At 46.7% G+C, this 9,914-nt stretch overlaps 1 pseudogene; it reads right to left on the reverse strand.

Annotated features, from left to right (window-relative positions):
* Positions 1–709: 709 nt before the first annotated feature.
* On the reverse strand, positions 710–1,219 carry LOC125512193 (annotated as a pseudogene).
* Positions 1,220–9,914: the final 8,695 nt, after the last annotated feature.

The following is a 9,914-nucleotide window of genomic DNA, read 5'->3' on the forward strand; positions in this document are numbered from 1 at the left end:
ATTTTCTTTTTGAAAAAAAATGTCATTCAGTTCAACTATATGAATCATGCAAGTTTGGGGACGATGATACCATAGATCGTTGGAAAGTTACGAGGAAAATCTTACGGAAAAAACAGAGTAAAGTCCAGTCTATGAAAACCGCTCAGTACAAACCCAAAAATTGGAGATTTTTCAGAAGAATACAAAATTAATCTATGAAAAATAGGAGTACTATAGAAGAAGAGAGAGGTAAAATCAGCTGCAACAAACAAGCACCCTGTCATGGATTACAAATATCCAACACAGTGCCATTTCGTGATAACATCATAAGCCTGCTAGAAGAAACCTTCAAATACAAAATGAATTGGCATCTAGAAAACTGATGTGCAAGATGAAAGGAACATGATTTATACAGTGCTAAGTAGTACACCCCTCTTCACTCATGCATGTACTGACAAGCGTGTGGTCGAAAATAAGCACGAGATGGCACAATAGTTCCTAATTTTTCCTACCCTAATCAAAAGAATTTAAGCCTAACTATAGCTAAGCTGGTACTCCATTATTGATCCCAATCAAGAGAGACTGAAGATCGAGCAGCAGTAACTCACATGATCTCATCAAGAGTCAAAAGTAGAAATGAAAAGAATATTAACTCATGATCAAACGGTTGTTCGTATGTCCGTAGTACCCCGTCCCGTATGCATCTTTGGTTTTGCTCAGAGCCAGAGACTCAGAGCCAGAGCGCGCCGGCGTCCTTGAGTATGGGCACGAGCTCACCGGAGATGTGCACGGCCATGAGCCAATCGAGCCCACCGAGGATCCTCCCACCGACGAAGACCGTCGGCAGCGCGACGACAGCCTTGCCTCCAGCATTCCCGGCCACCGCCGCGGTGAGCTCGGCCGGGCAGCTAAGTTGGTATGGAAGAACTGCTGTGCCGCGGGAAATCCTTCTCTATACAAGTTCTCGTACGAGGTTTTTTAACAGAACTTCGATAGGCGAGGGTTCGTCTCCATTTTAGTGACACTCTTCCTCAAGCAAGGCAGCCGATAAGTCATCGAAGGGTTTGTTTGAATAATGGACACCGCCCTCCTCACCACCTCCCTGCCGTCGCCCCTCGCCGCCGCGTCGTCGAGCCGCGAGCCCGCTCTCCTGTCCGGCCGCGCCCTCGGCCTCGGCCTACTCGGACCGCCGCGGGCACGCCGGCAGCCGGTCGGCGCTGTAGGGGATCGCCTGGTACATCTCGATCGGCCGAGCGACGTACGACGTAATCGAGCTCTTCTCTTTTCCGCTCGGTTCGCCTTTGCTGCGCCAAGTCCCTTGCCGCCGCCATGGACACCTGCTTCTCTGCTTCCCCCGCGTTCGCTCATGCTCCGGTCGCCGCCTGCGTGTGGACTTGTACCGCCACTCTACTGCGTGTGCACAAGGGCCGCAAGGTAAGAGGCGCCCAGCTCCTTCTGCTTCTCGCCCACGCCATGGCGTGCGCGCTTCTGTAGAGAAAAATAGCTCAGAGTTCAATGAGATGAAAATCATCAGTACAACCGCCTGAAACCATCAGTTCAAGTAGGGTAACAGAATAATATTCTGTTACGCGTAACAGAATAGCCCAGATGTATATATATATATATATATTTGAGTTTTAGTCCTCTACAACATTCACTTATTGCTATTTCTTCAAGTTGACTTTTTTTGCTAAGTGAATGTGATCAGACCCTTCCCCCTCTATGCTAAACTCAACCCAGTCTATTCACAAGTTCTTCATGTGCATTTTATTTGGAACTCGTTCAAAATCTTCACTGTGTCCTTGTCAACAAAATAATTTGCGAACGAAACATTAAAATTTTCATATCTCAATTTTTGGCTTTTGCTGCTCAAACCGTTTCACATCCCACAATATGATTATTCTATTCACCCATGATCTGACATGATCTCCACCTCACTGTATGTGGGTGACACATGTTGCTAGGATGAGAAAGGTCAGGGGCACGTTCGTCCAATTTCTTTGGGCGGGCATTTTTTCACCTCGGCTATAAATACCCTCACCCTCATCAGACTTCATTTACCCTGCTCGACCTCACTCCCCTCGCTCGAGCTCTCAGACCTTGCGCCTCCGCTACTTCCATCGTCGCTGGTGAGGAAGAGCTTCACTGCCTCGACCTCGTCGCCGTCGTACTCGCACCGGCCGCGGAAATCTTCACTCTGCCGCCGCCGTAGCTGTCTTCCGCCGCCGAGTTAGGGCGTGGAAGATCTGAACGGGTGAACTTCCCATCTACACTTCCCAGTTTGTCGTGTTCTTCATCAAGGGTAAATAAAATCTATTTTTACTGCCCTTGTTGATTCTGATGATTTTCACAAAATCTTCAAAAGGTGTTTATTCTTCAACTTCCCCACTAGTTAAACACCTCACATGCATCTGTTCTTGATCTATTTCTCCAAGCAATGTTTTTCTTCATGATTCCTCAATTGTGTGGATTTTTCAATCTATACAACTCTGGAACCTAAGTCAAAGACCGCTTAGTGAAACTCCTCAAGACACTCCTGGTCAAATACCTCAAACTTGCTCTTTTTTAAAAACTTCTGAGAACGCATGTGACCTCTCCAAATTCTTGCCACCTATACTCTGTTCATAGGTACACATGTCTGCTACTGAATCACTAGGTTCTCATCAACTTAACTCATTTGCAGCGTTCCTCAAAGACAAATTGCATTCCTCTTCAGAGAATTCTGTTGTTCAAATTCCTCAGCAGAAGAAAATGGCAGATGGCAAGAAACCTCAGAAGGGAGGAAAGAGATTGGAAGTCAACACAATGTTTGAGATCCCTGTTGACATCTATGCAGGGTACTGCACTCCGGTTGAAGAAACAAAGAATGAGCGCAAGATGCGCATTCAAAGGATAGAGAGGAGATGGGCACGGGAATGGAGGGAGTACATATATGTCACTCCTAAATATATGAAGAAATTCGCTCTACACCCTCCTTGCCCAAGACCTTCGCAGGCGCCTGGCCAAATTGCTGATCCCACTAGCCTCAAGCGTGGTGAAGACTATCCTGATGAATGGGCCAGGCGGCAAGCAAAGTTGGCCAAAATGTCCAAGGAAGCAGTCAAGAAATTCAATGAAGATTCTGCCGCTACCGCTGCTGAGGCCTCTGCTAGCAAGCCAAAGAAGGCTATGCCCAAGAAGCCTGCACACAAGCCCAGTTCCTCAGCTGCAATGCCCTCATGGCCAAGCTCGTCAAAGCCCTCACGGCAAATTCCTCAAGCATCTCTAGTTCCCACTATTGCAAAAGCTTCAGTTGCTGCTGCAAAGTCCTGAGCACCTGCGCACCTCGCCTCATGCCAAAGGACCACTGGCATCTCAATTGCTTCAGGAGCCTCTGCAAGTTCCTCAGCTCCTCTGCAATCCTCAACAGGCCCAACTTTGCTGAAGACAAAGGCCACTGCTGGACGAGGCACAAGGCCAAATCCTCACAAGAAGTAGGTCGCCTTCCATGTACTGTCTAGTGAAGAAGAAGCTCATGATGAGGAATTAGCAGAAATCATCAGAGACAGACAACAATGGGCCGCTAGAGCCAAAGGCACCAATGTTCCTCTTTTGCTGGATCCCAAGCTGATCCTAGACTTATTGATCTCCGGCACAAGGACCCCAACACTCCTATGCCTGATTTCAATCTCACACCTGGCCAGAACCACATGCTGACAGCCTTCATAGGCGAAGAAAAATGGAAGTTTGAGAAGGCCAGGAAGCTCAAGAAGGCTCAGTACAAGAAACAACATCTTCTAAAGAAGAACATTGCCTGAATGACAACTGATGAACTTGTGACCATACAAGCTGAGATCAAAGCACTCAGTGATGAATTTGACGTATACCATGCAGATTGGCTGGGAGCCAAGGTCAGATTCGTCAACATGGCGAAGAGATTCACCTCAAATGTTGTAGCCCCAACGCAACATGAAGAACATGCCAGCACCGGTGATGAAAATCAGGCTACTGAAGATACTGAAAGCACCAGGGTTGATGAAGACATTCCAGCCGCTGATGAAACTGCCAGGGCAACCTCTAGTGTTGCGCCTGAAGAACAAGCCAGGCCTATTGAAACATCTTCTACAGTGCCTGAAGAGATTAACCAAGCCAGGACAACTGCATCAATTGTTCCTGAAGAAACCGAACCAATTTCCTCTGCTCCTCCGGCACCAACAACAAGCATCAATCTTCCTTCTGCATCAGAAGCGAAGAAAACCAAGGCTGCGGAGCGAGCCGTTGTGAAGAAAAGGAAAGCATCTGCTTCCTCGGAGTCTTCAGCCCCAAAGAAAGTGAAGACTTTGACAAGCTCCTATGAAAATCCCATAGATGTTGTTCCTCTATCAAGCATGACATCAAAGGAGATTGTTCCCTTTGGTGAGGAATATGTGATTCCCAATGAATCAGATGAAGAAAATCCTTCTGCTGCTACGTCAGAGCAGTTGGATGAAGCAATTGAAGTGGATAACATCCCTTCAACCCCATTGGTATCCTTGCCCATGCCTCAGTTCACTGCTGGAGAGGCCGGCATTGAAGAAATAGATGAAGAAGATGAAGACGTGGACATTGGGTGCACCACTCCAATTCTGAATGATGACTACTAGGAAAGTCATCACCCCAATTCACCACTGTTCACACCTTTGCAACAGATTGCTCAGTCCCCTGCCCAGACTGAAGAAATTCACACGGGATCTAAAGAACACCAGGCATCTCTCCTCACTATACCTGAAGAAGTTCCAGCCACTAGCACTAATGAAAAATTGCTGTTGACATGGAGGCCAAGGCTGTTGAAGAGATTCCCACTGAAATTCCTCAGCATGTGGCTCAAGAAACTGTGATTCAAGAGGTTGTGATGGCAACCATTGCAAATCTTTAGCCCAAGCCTCAGAATCCTCACTCCAAGAAGAAGAAGTTCAAAGCTGATAACTTCTTTGCTGAGCACATATTCTTCATGGATTATAGTCCATATGACTCTGCAAGACTCAGGCGCAAGTGCTTCTGGATAGCAAGCCAAATAAATTTCTATTCCTCACTGTTGTTTGAAAAAGACAAGGTCTTTGACCATGAGCAAATTCCTCATGTTGATATGGAGTCGCTGCCCTGCTTCACCCCACTCCTTAGTGTTCTTCATGATGCTGGACTACTCAACCTGTGCACCGACATCTGCGATTGGAATGAAGAACTCAATCTTCAGTTTTATGCCACGTTGCACATCACTGGCAACGTTGAAGATGTGAACTCATGGGTGCTGGACTGGATGACTGAAAATACTCACTACAAAGCACCGGCCTCTGAATTGCTTCACGCCATCCCAGTCAGTCCTCCCATCGAAGGTGCAAGATGCATCTATGATGAACCTGAGCTATCAAACCAGTTGATGCAAGTGCTAATGAAGCCTTTGAAGCCAGGCCAAGCTCCAAGGACCCAATTCCTCGTCAAGGAACTACTCTATGTTCTAAGGACAATATACAGGATATTGACCAAAACCCTCAGTCCAATCAAGGGCCACAACTCCGATGATGAAGAAGTTGTTGGCATCATGAAGATCTGCTTTCCAACATCATACATGGTATTCCTATCAACTACCATGATTTCTTCATGATGACTTTGGCCAATGTCGCTCTTTCACCGTTTGAATTGAAGCCTTACGCTCCCTGGATCATGAGATTCATCAGATCAAGGTCTTCAATTCAGTACAAGGCTGATTTGCAAAATCACGTTAGCTAGTTGCCCCCAATTGAAGTCCTCAAATGGACTATTTCCTCAATTGATGAGAAGGGCAAGGCTGCTATTATTGATGAAGGCATTCGTCCATTGGATGGACAATTTCGCAAAGCTGCATCCTACTCCACCAATGATGACTCTGCCACTCACGACTCCGCCACAAATGCTTTAAGGAAATTTCCTCAAGCCACTGCTCCAAGGGTGATGACTGATCGTGAGCTTCTCCTCAGTCTTCATCAGAAGGTCGATCACAACCACAAGTGGGTCAAGCGTCAGTTTAGTGCTATTCTTCAGAACATGACAGTCACTCAAAATAATATGAAGAAGAATCACTACTACCTGCATGAAGTCTTTCACCGCACTTGGGCCATTCTGTCTAACCTCTAAAGTGCTGAAGATCTCAAGAAGATGGAATTTCAACAGGACTTTGACTAGGTACAGCCACCTCTGAAGAAATTCAAGAAGTTCAAAGTTCCTCAGCTTGTGGCCAGTTCATATTCTTCATCATGCGAGACTGATGAGCATGAAGACTTGAACGACACTGTGGCAGGCCCTACTCCAACGGACGACCCCAACAATGCTAGCGCTCCTCCATCGACTTCATGATGAAATTCTTCAGGGGCGTTAGTCCTCATTTTCGTCCCTTTTGGTCATTTGATGACAAAGGGGGAGAATTTTGAGTTAGTCTTCAAGCGGGTCTCTATATATGGGTGTTTTTTGCTAAGTTACAACTCTCATTCTTCTGAGCATTTGTTGGATCAAGTTGTAAACTTAAGTTCGATGGCGGTCTGATACTTTTGCTATGTTCTTCTGCATGCTATTTGCTCATATATGTTAATGCACGCATGCTGAATTACTTCAGCCACCATATTTCATCATGCATTTCAAATTCTTCATATCATATGTTAAATGCATGTATGAATTACAAGATATTGGGGGAGATCTCCATGATTCTATTGTACAATGTGCATTTGCTCTTCAAGACAAATTCCTCACACATGCACATCTTCAGGGGGAGTTTTTCTATATATTGCAATCAAATTCCTCAATATCAGTATTTACACTTCACATGTTTATTCCCATTGAAAACTTAACCTATATTGTCATCAATCACCACAAAGGGGGAGATTGTAAGTGCATCTAGTGCCCCTTAGTGATTTTGGTGTATTGAAGACTTATAGGGTAAGGGACTAGTGTGTTTGTGAGTGTACACAGTTCTATAAGTCTATGAGGAGTTTGATATTTACAAAGAAAGTCGACCCCTAAAATTGAATGTCTTCAACTAAAGACTTTGGCTTTCTGAAGACTTTGAAAGTGAAGAAATTGGTGTGATCCTGAAGACTTTGTATTCATGCGAGGAATATGAAGCTTGAAGACTTTAGTTTTCGTACTTCCGTTTTTCTCTTTCTTGAGTCATAGGAAACACCGTACTATTAAAGGGGGTTAAGGTAAAACTAAGGAAAAGTTCCCAAGTGGTGCTCATCTCAAAATCCTACACCTACCAATCCTTTCGGGTGAAGCCATTGGAAATCTCATACAGTTCAGTCAATTTCATCAGTGATAGACGAAGATATTCTAGTCTCTGAGGAATTTGTTCTGACTGAGGAGTTAGGAATTCGCCGGTGCAGATTGCCTACAAGTGAGGAACATGATATCCCTGAGGAATTTGATAGTCAAATTTCCGACCGTTGCTGTGCTATGCGCCAGCTGTTCCAAAATATCTACCCAACTAACGGTCATATCATTGAAGGGCATTTATGTCTTATCATGTCGGGCTGCTCCTTAGGCTATAACTAGCCGCCCCCTACAACTACTAGCTGGTTGGCTGCTCCACGAGAAACTGACACTTGTTATTGAGAGCATCCCATCCTCCGAGGACTTTGAGAGAAAATCATCAAGCGAGGAAAACCCAAACCCCAACACCTACAAACCCAAAGTGATAGAGCATCACTGAAGAAATTGTTGCTGTGTGGAACCGACGCTTGTTACATTTGAGGACCGTGCATCCTCCAGGCGGTTAGGCGTCATGGTCTAGAGCATCCAAGAGGAAATTGTGGATCGCCGAGTGACCAAGTCTGTGAAGGTTTGGAAGTCACCTGAAGACTTACCACGAGTGATTGGGTGAGGTCTATGTGACCATAGCTCAAGGAGAATATGGTGAGGACTGTGTGTCCGAGACTGTGTGTCTGGGACTGTGTGTCCTCAGGTTTAAATATCTAGACACTCCAACCAGACGTGCGACTGTCACAGCAGTTGGACCCTGTCTACCAAATCATTGTCTTCACCAAGCTACTGGTTCTATTTCCTCAACTCTTTCATTTCCTCATTTCTATGTAGAAGTACTTGATCGTTACTGTTTGAAGACTTTAACTGAAGACTTTCTCAGTTTCCTCAATCCTATTTCTTCAGTCAGTTTGTCTTCAGCCTGCTCATCCTGTGTTTACGCTACTTGTACTCTGTGCTTGTTTTCATTTCATCATGACGACTATGCTACTACTCTACTATACTTGCATCTGAGTACTTATTCCGCTGCTAAGTAGTTTGTTGCTTAGGAATTTCCTCACCCTGAAATTCCTCTGGGACGAATTTGTAAAAATCGCCTATTCACCCCCTCTAGTTGATATAACTTACTTTCACAAGCCCTAGGCCCCGAGGGTGGACTACTCCCTCCTCATCGTGGTGGCCGCCAGGATGATGAAGATGGCCACTAAGGGAGTCCTGGATTAGGGGGTCTCCGGACAGACGGACTATATCCATTGGACGGACTGTTAGACTATGAAGATACAAGATTGAAGACTTCGTCTCGTGTCCGGATGGGACTCTACTTGGCGCGGAAGGCAAGCTAGGCAATACGGATATGGATATCTCCTCCTTTGTAACCGACCTTGTGTAACCCTAGCCCTCTCCGGTGTCTATATAAACCAGAGGGTTTTAGTCCGTAGGACAACAACTACTACAACACAATCAAACCATAGGCTAGCTTCTAGGGTTTAGCCTCTCTAATCTCGTGGTAGATCTACTCTTGTACTACCCATATCATCAATATTAATCAAGCAGGACGTAGGGTTTTACCTCCATCAAGAGGGCCCGAACCTATGTAAAACATTGTGTCCCCTGCATCCTGTTACCATCCGGCCTAGACGCACAGTTCGGGACCCCCTACCCGAGATCCTCCGGTTTTGACACCGACATTGGTGCTTTCATTGAGAGTTCCTTTGTGTCGTCACTTTTAGGCCCGATGGCTCCTCCGATCATCAACAACGATGCGGTCCAAGGTGAGACCTTTCTCCCTGGACAGATCTTCGTGTTCGGCGGCTTTGCACTGCGGGCTAATTCGCTTGGCCATCTGGAGCAGATTGAAAGCTACGCCCCTGGCCATCAGGTCAGATTTGGAAGTTTGAACTACACGGCTGACATCCGTGGAGACTTGATCTTCGACGGATTCGAGCCACAGCCGAGCGCGCCGCACTGTCACGATGGGTATGACCTAGCTCTGCCACCGAACAGTGCCCGGGAGGCCGCGCCCGCATCAGCTCCGACCCTTAGCTCGGAGCCAATTGCGCCGATCAAGGACGGGTGGCTAGACACTGCCTCGGGGCTGTGGTCTCAATAGCGATCGAGCCAAACACCAGCCTCATCCTCTACGAGGCCCGTGACTCCAAGGTGCCGGACTCTTTTCCGGACTCCGAACCTTCCGCGCCCTTGCCAATCGAATCCGATTGGGCGCCGATCATGGAATTCACTGCCGCGGATATCTTTCAGCACTCACCCTTCGGCGACATTCTGAATTCACTAAGGTATCTCTCTTTGTCAGGAGAGCCCTGGCCGGACTATGGCCAACAGGATTGGGATGCGGACGACGAAGAAATTCGACGCCCACCCACCACCCACTTTGTAGCCACTGTCGATGATTTAACCGACATGCTCGACTTCGACTCCGAAGACATCGACGGTATGGACGATGATGTAGGAGACGAACATGAACCAGCGCCTATAGGGCACTGGAAAGCCACCTCATCATACAATATATACATGGTGGATACACCCAAAAAAGGCAATGGCGACGAGATAGTAGAGGATGACCCCTCCAAGAAGCAGCCCAAGCGCCGGCGTCAGCGGCGCCGCTCTAAGTCCCGCCAAAGCAAAAGTGGTGATACCGGCATAGGAAATAATAACACTCCGGATAGTGCCGA

The sequence above is a fragment of the Triticum urartu genome, chromosome 6 (genome assembly GCF_003073215.2).
Source record: "Triticum urartu cultivar G1812 chromosome 6, Tu2.1, whole genome shotgun sequence".
NCBI lineage: Eukaryota > Viridiplantae > Streptophyta > Magnoliopsida > Poales > Poaceae > Triticum > Triticum urartu.